General features: G+C 42.0%; 1 long non-coding RNA gene across 1 annotated transcript in view; it reads right to left on the bottom strand.

The window, feature by feature from the left end:
• Positions 1-3,489: 3,489 nt before the first annotated feature.
• Positions 3,490-12,811, bottom strand: part of LOC135322853 (uncharacterized) — a 105,726-nt gene continuing 96,404 nt past the window's right edge. The window contains exon 11 of the long non-coding RNA XR_010383746.1: positions 3,490-5,592. This is a non-coding gene — a long non-coding RNA (uncharacterized LOC135322853). The remainder of the gene's footprint in view (positions 5,593-12,811) is intronic.

Genomic DNA, 12,811 nt, shown 5'->3' with positions numbered 1-12,811 from the left:
TTTTCTTTGTGCAAATTCTCATTGCTTTCGTGACGCAGGGACACGTGTCCTTACTGGATGGAGTATGATAGTAGTTGTTTGCATTCTCTCCCTAAATCTGGATTCCTGTGTTATGTTTCCTGTTAACTTAAAAAATAGGAATATTGTTATTTACCTAAATAGCTATCCTCGCACCAGTGATGCATATCAAATTGGTCCAAATAGGAATTCCAATATTAAATGAGACAGTAACTTCACAACCCACTGTTCCAAAAATTTGGATTGATGGTTCAATTATACCAGGGACATTAGCTGTTTTAATTGAATCAATCATTGCTTTCTTCAATAAAATTTTCCATTCTATCTGCTCTTTTGGTTTATTGTTCTTCAGTGTTTCATTTGCTTTCTTTCCCAAAAATATATGATTTTGGCTTTTGTCATTGAATACCGTTACTGGTTTTGCTACCTCATGCTGGAGAGGAAGGCTTGTGACTGTTTTATAGTCACTGGTTTCATGGTTGTATGAGTGCTTAATGCCACGTTGCAGGGGTGTGGAGACCTAATGAATTGTGTACATAAAAGGCTTAGTCTACACTGAGTGCAGGGTTAGTGTTCGCAGCCCATGTCATCAGTATCATAATTAATCCATTACAATCATCCTCTATTAATCAGTGTTATCCTTCTAATGTCTCCAGGAGAGGAAATGTAGTATTCTGAATGCAAATATTTGCCAAACTTTTAGTCAATTCAACACCTTTAAAGCTTTGCTGTAATAGGACTGTGTGCCTTCTATCCCTAATTCTGCACCTCCTGACCCAGGACGCGGTCTCAAAGGCTGATCATCCACGAGACAATGGATTCTTGATCCCATGGCTCTGTATGTTCTGGGACATCTGGGGACTTCAGCACTGTTTTAGGGGCTTTGGGTCCCACCTCTTCATAGCATTGCTGAGATGAGATCTGTGGGTTCACCCTCATTCTTGAGTGTATTGTGCATTTTTTCTAGAACCAACACACGCCACCGTGGCAGCACTGCTTTGACCACGTGCTGGGGCAGTGTGTGCTTGTCAGTTCTTGGGTTTAAATTTTCTGTTCAAATTTCTAAAATGGGGTATATTGACAGATACACTCCATGTAAACAGAAGCTCTGTGGGGTTTTCAGCAACTTCTAAGAACATAAATATTCCTGAAGCAGCTAATCTTCCTCCCAACAAGTGAGGAGCAAGCCGGCAAGTCCTGGGGGCCTGTGGCGGCCAAGCTGTGCAGCCCAGGCTGCTCACCGAGGAGCAAGGAGAAAATCTTTAAAACCTACTTCCATGCTGTCTTTCACAGAATCTCAGAAATGAACGTTTTAATATCTAAAGAGGGGTGATTTTTTAAAATAAATTTATTTTTTTCCTTTTTCAGTTTTATCAGGTAGAATTTTTACAGTTCAACTTCACATACACATATTGCATGTAAATATATGTATAGAGCATACTGCATTTTTTAGTTTACATATATGTACTAATTATTGTTTCTAAGAACAGATTAGAGCTTTAGATTTTTAAAATTAGTTACCAGAGGAATAAAGACATCTACAAAAGAATAAACAGAATATGGTAATCCAATCACAAAGGACAGTCAGATGTGCTTGCATATATTCAAGAAATCAAAACAGTATTTAGTTCATTTGTGGTCTTATTATTATTGCTATTAATTTTAGATTCCCCATAAATGAAGTCATATGGCATTTTTCTTTCTCTTTCCACCCCACTTCACTTAGAATGACAGTCTTCAGGTCCATCCATGTTGCTGCAAATGGCATCTTTTATGGCTGAGTAGTATTCCATTGTATATATGTATCACCTCGTCTTTATCCAGTCATGTGCTGATGGACATTTGTGTTCTTTACATGTTCTTTGTTCTATGTCCCTTCTGGCAACAATTACGGATTTTAAATATTTTCCACCTTAAAATCCTTCCTGAAGGATATGTGGTAACTGGAATCAAAAACAGTTACAGCACAGGGTTGTTTGTGATGGGCCCTGGGGGCTTGGTAGAAAGGTTGGCAGAAAGGATTTCAGATTCTGATCAAATGAGTCCTCCTCTTGTAGCCCTGCTGACCGCCTCTCTCACGGCCTGCCCTACAAGTCTGACCAGTCCCTTTTGTGAATCCTACTGTATTGTGCACAAATTTTGTCCAACTGGTGTCATCCAGTAGGGACCTTAAGTGAGGCACCCAAGCTCCTGTGTTGGTTTCTTCCATCAGCCCTTAACTTCCTTGGGAGCCAGGACTGTCTCATTGCCCTAAGGATCCCTAATGCCTAGTGAGATACCTGATAAAGCTGGTACTTAACGAGCACACGGGTCAAATGGAAAAACCTGATCAAAAAAAGGCCCTCATTTTTCAGACATGCCTACTTGAGCACATAGGGTAAAATGACATGTCTTCTTGGATTTGCTGTCAAATACTTCAACAAAGGACAAATAAAAGAACAAAGGTCTGAATAAAGGAAATATGGAAAAGTTTGTGAATTCCTTTATCTGGGTGATGGGCTGATTTTACTATACTTACTGATGTATACTTAAGTTAGTTTATAATTTTACTGTCATTAGCTGAATAGCAAGTATTAATACGTATTAATTGAAAACCTTAGAACTTACCCCACAAACTTACCCCACACAAAATCCTTAATATCCTAGTAGTTTGTCTTTCAGAAATCTTTTCCCACAAAGACAAGAAAAAAGGGAAAGGCAGATCCGTGCAGTATTTCCAAGTTGTCAAAAGACCAAAGGCCGATACAAAAGAAGAGATTGTAAAAAAGATAAAGAGGCTGAAATCAATGTCCGGAAAACCTAGCTAACAATCCTAAATGGCCCAACTTAACTAACCTCAGCACTGCTGCATCAAGAATGGGGCAAATAGCACCTAGTGGATTTTTTTTTAATAAATACATAATAATCCAGTTCCTACCACAGGCAATTATGAGAAGACTGAGTATAATTTCTAACACCAACTAGTGTACAAATCATAATTTCTACTTGATTCAAACTGCTTCTTCTATAAAATTTGAATCTTTTTATTCTTAAGACAGATTTGTGGCCTATGACCTAGTGATAAAATTTTCAACTCGCTTGTATTCAAAAAGTTCACCATAGTGAGAGTTTATTGCATCAAGTATTCCTTTTTGGGAAACCCATGTGCCTTGTCACTCTCTTTCATATTTCCTGTGGAAAATTCAATCCTTCATTCAGGAAAAGTCTGAGCAATATATCTCATGGAAAACCTTCATAAACTGCAACACAAGAAAATGAAAATGACAGTGAGCAGCCCGTGAAGCCGGCAGACACACATTGCATGGCTGTGTTCCCGCCTCGACTTTCTGTAACCAGCATGGAAAATGTGCATTTCAAGAAATAGACATAAACACTTTTCAGGACCTGAGCACACAATTTCCCTTTCAGGGTTTAGTGGGCTTCCATTTAATTCTATGAGAAATGTTTAAAACAACAGAACAACAGCTGAGATAGGGTTTAAAGTAACTTTTATGTCTTAGTGAAAATAAAGCCAACTGATAGTTATCATTTTTACTTTATTTGATCTCACTCTCTTACTTTACCTCCCCAACCTCCTCCACAAAATGATGGTGAACATCCCCTCCTGGGTCAGAAGGCTAAGTAGAAAGTACCAATCAAATGGAGGTGTGCTTTGTTGTTTTATTTTTCAAAACAAACATGTTTCATTCATGTGATTTAATAATTAACATCAGAAACAAAGTCTACTCAATAAATGGTAGCCAAAATATGTCATCATAGCTGCTCATCAGGTTTGGCCCCACGTTACACACTTTTACATGGACATGTGCCATGTGCTGTCATGGGAAACGGTGAGTGGGGACAGGGCCTCTGGTCTCACAGGGCACACGGCCTGGTGGGGGAGGTGGTGTTCAATCATTGCCCTTTTTTTTAATGTACTTACAAATTATGGGAAATGCTATTTAAAAAGAACAAAATGAGTCAATGAAAGTGAAAAATACAAGGACAGTATTTAGGCTGAGGGAAGACAGGAAACCTCTTTGAAGAGCTGACACTCCACTGAGACCCAAAGGACAACTCCAGTGCTGCAGGTGAAGGGCAGGGACACATTGATAAAGGGCTGATATCCAGAATATACCAAAATCTCTTTAAACTCAACAAGAAGGATGAACAACCTGATTAAAAAATGAGCAAAATGCCTGAACACAGACCTCATCGAAGAAGAAATCTAGATGCCAAAGAAGTCTATGGATAGATGCTCCACAGCATCTGTCATCAAGGGGATGCAGACTGAAACAGCGAGGTACCACTGCACACCTGTCAGAACTGCCAAAACGCAGAACACTGACAGCACCGAATGCTGGTGAGGATGTGGAGCGTCAGGAATTCTCATGCATTGCTGGTGGGAATGTAAAAGGGCCCAGATACTTTGGAAGACGGTCTGGCAATTTTTTACAAAACTAAACGTACTCCTAACATATGATCCGGCTACTGTGCTCCTTGGTGTTTACTCGACGAAATGGAAACTTATGTCCACACACAAAACTGCATACAGATGTTCATAGCAGCTTTATTCATAATCACCAGAACTCAGAAGCAACTAAGCTGTTCTTCAGTAGGTGAATGGATAAACTGTGGTCCAGCCAGAAAATGGACTATTATTTGGTGCTAAAATGAAATGAGTTATCAAGGCATGGAAAGACATGGAGGAACCTTAAATGCTTATTACTAAGTGAAAGAAGCCAATCTGGGAAGGTTCCGCAACTGTCTGATTCCAACTGTATGGTGTTCTGGGAAAGGGAAAACCACAGAGACTAAAAGATCAGTGGCTGTCAGAGGCTAGAGGGGAAGGAGCAATGAATGAGGTGCAGCACAGAGCATTTTAAGGTCACTAAGACAGACTACTCTGTATGATGCTGTGACGGTGGATACATGTCATTGCACATCTGTCCAAACCCACAGAGTGCACACCACCAAGTGTAAATCCTAGTGTCAAGTCTGGGCTCTGGGTGATGATGACGTGTCAGTGCAGGTTCACCCATTGTCACAAATGCACGCTCTGGTGCAGGCGTCAATAGTGAGGAGGCTGTGGGGACAAACTGCAGTTCATACACCGAATCCAGCCCCAGCCACCACTGTTAATAATGCTCTGTGGGTGTGTGGAATGTCCGGCTGCTCTGGCGTCTGAACAGCAGAGCTGAGCAGCTGCACCAGAGATCAGGAGGTTTGCAGACCCTGAAATACTTACTCCCAAGCCCTTGACAGAAAAAGTCTGCTGAGCCCTGTTCTAAATGAATCAGAATTCACCCTGATGAGACAGGAAAGCATGGCCCAAACCAGGCATGGTTAATGGGACTGAAGCAATGTTTTAGTTCCAACACCTTTGCTGAAGTCCTGCAGATCCAGCGACAGATTCTAGGCAGGAAGCGTCTGCAGAAGGAGTCGGTAGCAGGCCTTCCCGCCAGGCTCCGGGATGCCGGGGGCCACGCGCTGCACGGGGGCCACCCGCTTGAAGAAGGCGCTCTTGCGGTGGAAGCCGATCAAATCATAGAGCTCGGAGAGGATGCTGCACTGCTGAATTCTCTCCTAGGAATGCTGAAGCACAGGGAGAAAAGCAACAAGCATCTGAACGAAACATGTAATTAAAAAAAGACCCGTAAAAAATTTTCCCTTAAAACAGAGACCCAACGACACAGGAAGGAAGAGGAAGGCTGACTTCATGCACTGATGGGACCGGATGCAGAAATGCAGGGACGCAGCGCTGTGCAGACGCTCCAGACCCCCTCTGGGCCCCACCTTTCCGAGTTCCGCCTCTCCTTTTACTAGAAAGGTCCGTATTCCCTGAAACAGAGGAATCTGCTACCTAAACATGGGACACAGAGATGGGAAAGAGGAAAAGGAAGGGAAAGTAAAGGAACAACAGTTCATCTAGACCCTAGGGTTTGGGCGGGACTTTCACCAAACACACAACCTCTCAAAGCACAGAGCACACAGTGAGAGGCTGACAGAGTGTCTGCGACTTCTGCTCCTTAAACACCAGCTACCTGCCAGCACACGCTGTGCCCGTTACTGAATCATTACAATCATTTCAGAAACTATTACTACCCCGGCTCACAGGCAAGGAAATCTGAAACTCGGGGAGGAATTATTATCATCCTGGACAAATTCCCACGGCCCAGAAGTGTCAGAGCCTCCGGCAGACCCTGGACTAAAATGCTCCTCATCACCACGGGCCCTGAGCCTCAGGCTGAGGCCACGTCAGGTCTGCACGGGCCCAGAGCACGAGTCTGTGGGGCAGGGAGTGGTCCCACTGGAAGTGCCAGGCCAAGGCCCTCAGGAACCTATGTAATGAAACCAAGTCCCCAAACTCATTTCCAACACACTGCCCTGTCCGGGAGGACTGCTCGGCACATCTGGCTTATCACCTGTGCACAGGCTGTGCAAGGGGCCCAGACAGTGATGTGACGTCCCAGTGGAAGTGGCTCGGAGACCACTTCATCACAGGACAGACTCTCCCGGCTTCCAACGTTAACTCTCCATTCCATTTCCAACTGGAAAGTAAGTTTAGACTTGCTTTCCTCTCCAGAAACAAAGAGAGTGGTAACATCAGCAGGAAACTCAAGACTGAGGAAGAGTCTCCTAGCCATTTGGAAGGATAGGCTGGGGAGGGAACAGAGACAGGGATCAGAAAGACCCGTGTTCCAGTCCAAAGTCTGCACATCACTCGCTTTGACAGTTTCCTTATTAATACAGGTCATAAAATCTAATTATGATTGTTGGGAAAACTAAATGAAATAACGTATGCCACTAGCATAGGTGTAAAATCCTCCATGAGTGTTCCAGAAATGGACGTGACCATGGTTAGATACTGTCTGCCAAGTCTTGTGTGCTAAGTTCACATCAGCCAGCCAGAGATGTGCCGGAGAATGCCTCAACAGCGAGCAGCCTTCTCCAACTTGGAAACTCACAGTGTCCGAAGAACAGGCAGTGGTGGATGCTTTGGGACACTCTGGAGGTAGCACTCCAGTGATGACTTTAAAAAGCTGGGGAGAATTTAGGGGACCATACAGTTCAAATACAGAAAACTCATTCCATGTCTACAAATATTCATCTCGAGCCATGATGATTCATAGAGGGAATACACATTCAAACGTACATCATTTTCCCACATAAGTGCATCAATACAATTTGGAAAGAATGTAACTTTCTTCTCTAGATCACACAGTGGGTATTACAAGGTTTGTACTGAAAGCCCTACGTGTAAATCATCTGCAAACGTAACTGGGTCCATTATCAGTCATCATCATTCGAAGGGAAGGATGGAAAAGAACAAAGCCAAGCTAATACGCTCCGGTATTTTGTTGGGTTACGATGTCACAGAGGAGACGGACAGGTCATCAAGGAACCACTCTGCCGTGATCACGGAGCCGGAGAGCGGGATGGGCGGCAAGATGTATGACGCAGCCATAGCTGTGCCTGCTCTTCTAGGCAGGTACCCAGTCACTTCGACAAGGTGTCAAAAGTGTATGCTCACGTCCTCATCACCTGTCATGCATTAAAGAGAAATGGAAACCTATAAACGGCCAATAACCTCGGTGGGTACACCGTCCAAAGGGCAAAGTCACAGTTTGACAACTGGCCATCCCGGTTCCCTGGGATTCATTCTTGGAGAACCTTAAAAACCACTCCTCTGTCCTCAAGAAGTGCTGCCTACTTGTCCTATCTTTGGCTCAGGGATACACCACGTTCACATGGACTTTAATGTCTGCACAGATTTGACTGTCTTTCTCCAGGTTCACTTGTCCATTCTGAAGAGGCCTGAGTTAAGTCCAAATTCCATAAGATCAATTCCCTCTAGTGACAACTCAACGAGTCTGCAATTACAAACCAACTGAACAGGACTGTCCTCAGCTAAAAATGTCACCCACCCTTCACTGTTTTCTTAATCTCCTCTCCTGGCTAATTGCAACAGACTAACACCACCCTCCACCAAGATACCCAAATATGTCAAATAGAAAGTAAGGTCCATAAAAGAGGAGACAACTCCATAGTCACCTCTGAATTCCTAGCATATATTAATGTCAATAAATAGAACTATGATTATGGCTTCTTTTCTTTAAACCTTTCTGGTTATTTAAATGAGACCATGGAAGGGAGGTGTTTGGGTCCAGTATCTTGATCCAGAAGACTCTGGAGACCTTTTTCGGAATGGCTGCCCACTGATTCATTCAAAACACAACTTCTCTTTCCGGGAGGAGCTGTGATTTTCTGCCAGGAGTTTGTTGTCACTCTCATGCCAGAACAGATTTAAACTAAATACTTACATTGGATATGTTATTTTCCCCCGCTTCCAAAAAAATTGACTTTCCTTACTTCCTTGCCTTGAGGAATGCTTTTTTACTTTTCTTTCTAATTCACCCTTTTATACAGCAGGATTCAGGATGTGCTTGGCCTTACATAAGAACAGCCATCCAACTCCCAGTGTGAGAGGCCTGGGGCTCACCTCCTGCCCTCCTGTCAAGGCAATTGAAACTCAGTTCAGGAGCCAACTGGCCCCCCAGGGCTTCTAATGCTCACGTATCTCCCAGAATCCTTGCTTTCTGGTTTGACTTGGCTTCTGAGGATTTCCCCTCACTTTCTTGACAATTAGCTGTGCAGCTTGAAAGATGAGGAAGGAAGGTCTTATTTCTTAATCAGCATTTTAAGGAACTTATGTAATGAAGGTTTTCAAGAGTTTCTAGAACCCTCCATTGCCGAGACAGAAAACACCCTAGATATTTTCTAAATCTAGCTATCATGTGCATTTTTTCTTTGCTTTTGTTTTCTTAACTGCTAACAGACATTTTTAATTAAAAAATAAAATAAGGCCCCAAATAGGATAGAACATTGAAGAGGAAACAAAATTAAAGGGCAAAGACAGAAAAATGATAAGTACTCTACAAAGTTAATAGAAAACATACAGTATGGATCAGATCAGCAATTCTCAGTAACAGCTAGTTGAAACCTGACCATGAGGTAAAATGTCTCTCCTGTCAGGAGACGGCCAACAGAAAACAGAATTAAATCAACAAACTAAAATTCTAAGTCTGGCGAGGTAAAGAAGTCTACCAGCTAAATGTGTTTTCTCCTGGAAAAAAGGGAGACACACAAGATCTTTTCTGTGGAGCCTGAGCCCAGGTGAGGATGGTGAAGTGAGCTCTGTAAGTACCCAATTAGCAAAGTGATGAATAAATTGACGTGAGCTTTGATGACAGAGATGATACTACTATTCACTTGTCCTGTAAGTATATCTTCACGTTCAATGATCAATACCTCGGCGTCCTCAGGGATTGAGATTATAGGAAAATGCACAGCCCGGGCCTAGACCTCCTCTATGATTGTGGCACTGCACTTAGATGTTTCAAGGGCACCTCCAACTTCACCTGCAAATAGCTGATTTCACGGTGCTCCTCCCATAGCCGTCCTGCCCAGGGCCCCTTGTCGGGGGTCAAGGTCTCTCTGCCTCTCCCAGCTCAGTCCCATCACTCATAGATGTGACTGGACCCCTCCTTCAGGGCCCAATTTCCTCAGTCAATGAGTCCCACCTCCCACACCTCACCTACCAGATTCTCACTGGCACTCCATCAGCACTAACTCTGTGCTGGGGACCACGCTGCACATTGTGCACACGTTATCTCACTGGATCTCCACAGAAGTCCTGGGAAGTCGGTATATCACTTCTTCAATTAATAAGATAAATTGTTTCACTTCCTTGAGTGTGTCATCCAAAGTGACACGGCTACTGAGCCACAAACCTGGGACTGAAAATCACTTGAAAATTGAACACTGCTACACCTCACAGCCACCCTACTCTGACTTATCACATCACCTCCTGCCGAGCCTTCTAAATGTTTCTAAGCATTCTACAAGACAAAAGTGATCTACGAGAGCACCCCTCTCCCCTACTTAAAATCTGACAATGACATTCCACTTCCCTTAGGAGAAAGCCCCACCGGGCCTGAGCACAGCCCAATGGCCCGGCATCTGCGTTCCCTGCGCGGCCGCGCCGCCTCACCCACCACACAGCACTACATGTGCCGTGTCCAGGACTGGGATGCTGACTCTGTACAACCCAGGGCTCGTCTCACTCAAACAATGATCACCCTCTTCAGTGCTGACTCTCAGAAAATTGTTTTCTCTGGATGAATCAATATCTTTTTCCTTACAACTTCCCATCATTGATAATGAGCTCCCTCCAAAAGAGAGAAGACCTAATCCTCAGACTCCTTATCTGTAAAGTGTGAATAACAAGGAAATATGAGAGGTTTTAAGCGAAATAATATTCATGTGAAGCTAAAGGACAATTCCCAACATACAGTAAGCACTCAATATGTGCTTACTTAATATTAATAAGAATATAATGCATTCCAGCAACCTTAAATCAATGCTTTATGGTTTTGTCCAAAAGACTACTGACAAACTATTGGACGAACCCCTTTGAGCAGATCCGCCCAAGCGTACTGGGATAGGTAAGCCTTGACTCCAGTTACAGCTGCAGCCAACCAGCACTACGGGGCTGGGGCAGTTTGCTCAAACTCGTACATGTTGCTTGAGCATTTAATTGTCACTAATGAATAAAGACAGGTGTTCTTTAGTCAAAGCTCCTGAAACATAAATCTTCAAAGATTGATGCAAATTAGTTTCAAGTACAACACTCTCACTAGAAATTATTTGAAAATTATAGTCTTAGCTCCTCCACACATTGAAAGGGCATTTTCTTAATGTATCTGACTATATACACTGAGAGGATTGTTTAAAAGAAATTAAGATGAAGCCATAATGAATAAGCTTTCAGTATAATCTGCACAAAGCCTCACCCAAGGGTCTCACTTCTCACTTCCACATAGGTGTTCAGGTAGCTTAACCTGGGTCTTGGTTTCTTATGACACGGGGGTGGGAAGAATTGTGGATAGATTTATGTAGCAAATATAAATCTAGGGTATTTGCTGTGTAGGAATCCTAGAAATAAATAAATTGATATATAGTCCCACCCTTAGGAAGCTCAGCCTTTCCAATTACAACAGCATTAAAAATAAAATGAGAGATACATTTAACAAAATTTTACAAGATTTGCACATTGAATATTTTGAAGTATCACCAAAAATATTAAAAGATCTACATATATGGAAGGCATCCCATGTTCATGGAATGGTAGACAATATTGTTAAAAATGTTAAGACTCCCCAAAGTGATCTACAAATTTAATGGAATCCTTATCAAAATTCCAGCTGACTTCTTTGCAAAAATTGAAAAACTGATGCCAAAATTCATATGGAAGTGCAAGGGACCCAGGTCAGCCAAAACAATCTTGAAAAAGAAGAGCAAAGTTGGAGGACTCACTCAAAGGTTACTACAAATCTATAGTACTCAAGTCATTATGGTACTGGCATAAGTTTGGATGCATAAATCTATGAGACACAATAAAAAATCCAGGGGGGAAAGTTACATTTACAGTCATTTTTCCAGAAATGTGCCAACAACACTCCATTGAAAGAATAGTCTATTCAACAAATGGTGCAGAGACACCTGAGTATCTGAAGGCAAAAGAATTAATCTGGAATCTGGACCCCCGTATTTTATTTAACAAATAAAATATTAATTCAAAATGGATCACAGACAGAAATGTAAAAACTAAATGTATAAACTTTCTAAAAGAAGACATAGTTTAAATCTTTGTGGTCCTAGGATAGGCTATGGCTTCCTAGATACAATACCAAGAGCACAAGTGAAAAACAAGAAAGATAAAATGGACTTCATCAAAATTAAAACCATTTGTTACAAAGGACATCATCAAGAAAGTGAAATGAAAGGGGAAGGGGGTAGCTTAAGTGATAGAGTGCGTCCTTAGCAAGAAAAATAAAATGAATAAATCTAATTACCTCCCCTAGAAAGAAATTGTTTTAATGCTTAAAAAAAGTAAAGTGAAACGACAATCTGCAGAATAGGAGAAAAATTTTGCAAAGCATATATCTAATAAGAGACTAGTATCCACGATATAAAACAAATGCTTACAACTGACCAATACAAAGAAAATCGACCCAATTTTTAAATATGCCAAGTATTTAAATAGATACACAATTGGCCAATAAGCATATGAAAAGATGCTCAGCATCACTAGCGAAATCAACATCAAAATGAGATCTGATTTTACACTCACTAGGATGGTTATAATCAAAACATGGAGAATAACAAGTGTTGGTCAGGAGGCAGAGAAATGGGAACCCTCAATACGCAGCCGTTGGAAGGGGCAATGGTACAGCTTCTTTGGAAAAGCCTGGTGTTTCCTCAAAAGGTTAGAATTATATGGCACAGCAATTCCACTCCTACATATAGAGTCATCCCTCAGTATCCTCGGGATTTCGTTTCAGGAAACCCCCACCCTGGATACCATAATCCAAGGATGTTCGAGTCCCTTTACAATCAGCCATCTGGATCCATGAAGTGGAAACTACAGATATGGCGGGCCAACTGTACAGCCAACAGAATGAAAATATATTCTCACAAAACTTGCACATCAATATTCATGGCAGTATCATTCAGAGTAGCCAAAGGTTACAAACAATATCCATCCATCAATGAACGGATAAACAAAATTACCAAGAATAGTCCCACAAACTTTTGGTCATTGAATCTTTGACAAAGGAGGTGAGAACATACAATTGAGTAAAGACAGCCTCTTCAGAAAATGGTGTAGGGAAAACTGGACAGCTGCATGTAAATCAATGAAGTTAGGCTACTCCCTCACAGCATACACAAAAATAAATTAAAAATGGCT

This window comes from Camelus dromedarius, chromosome 14, assembly GCF_036321535.1.
Source record: "Camelus dromedarius isolate mCamDro1 chromosome 14, mCamDro1.pat, whole genome shotgun sequence".
NCBI classification, from domain to species: Eukaryota; Metazoa; Chordata; class Mammalia; order Artiodactyla; family Camelidae; genus Camelus; species Camelus dromedarius.
The sequence above is the reverse complement of the archived record's forward strand: the minus strand, read 5'-3'. Positions and strand labels throughout refer to the sequence as shown.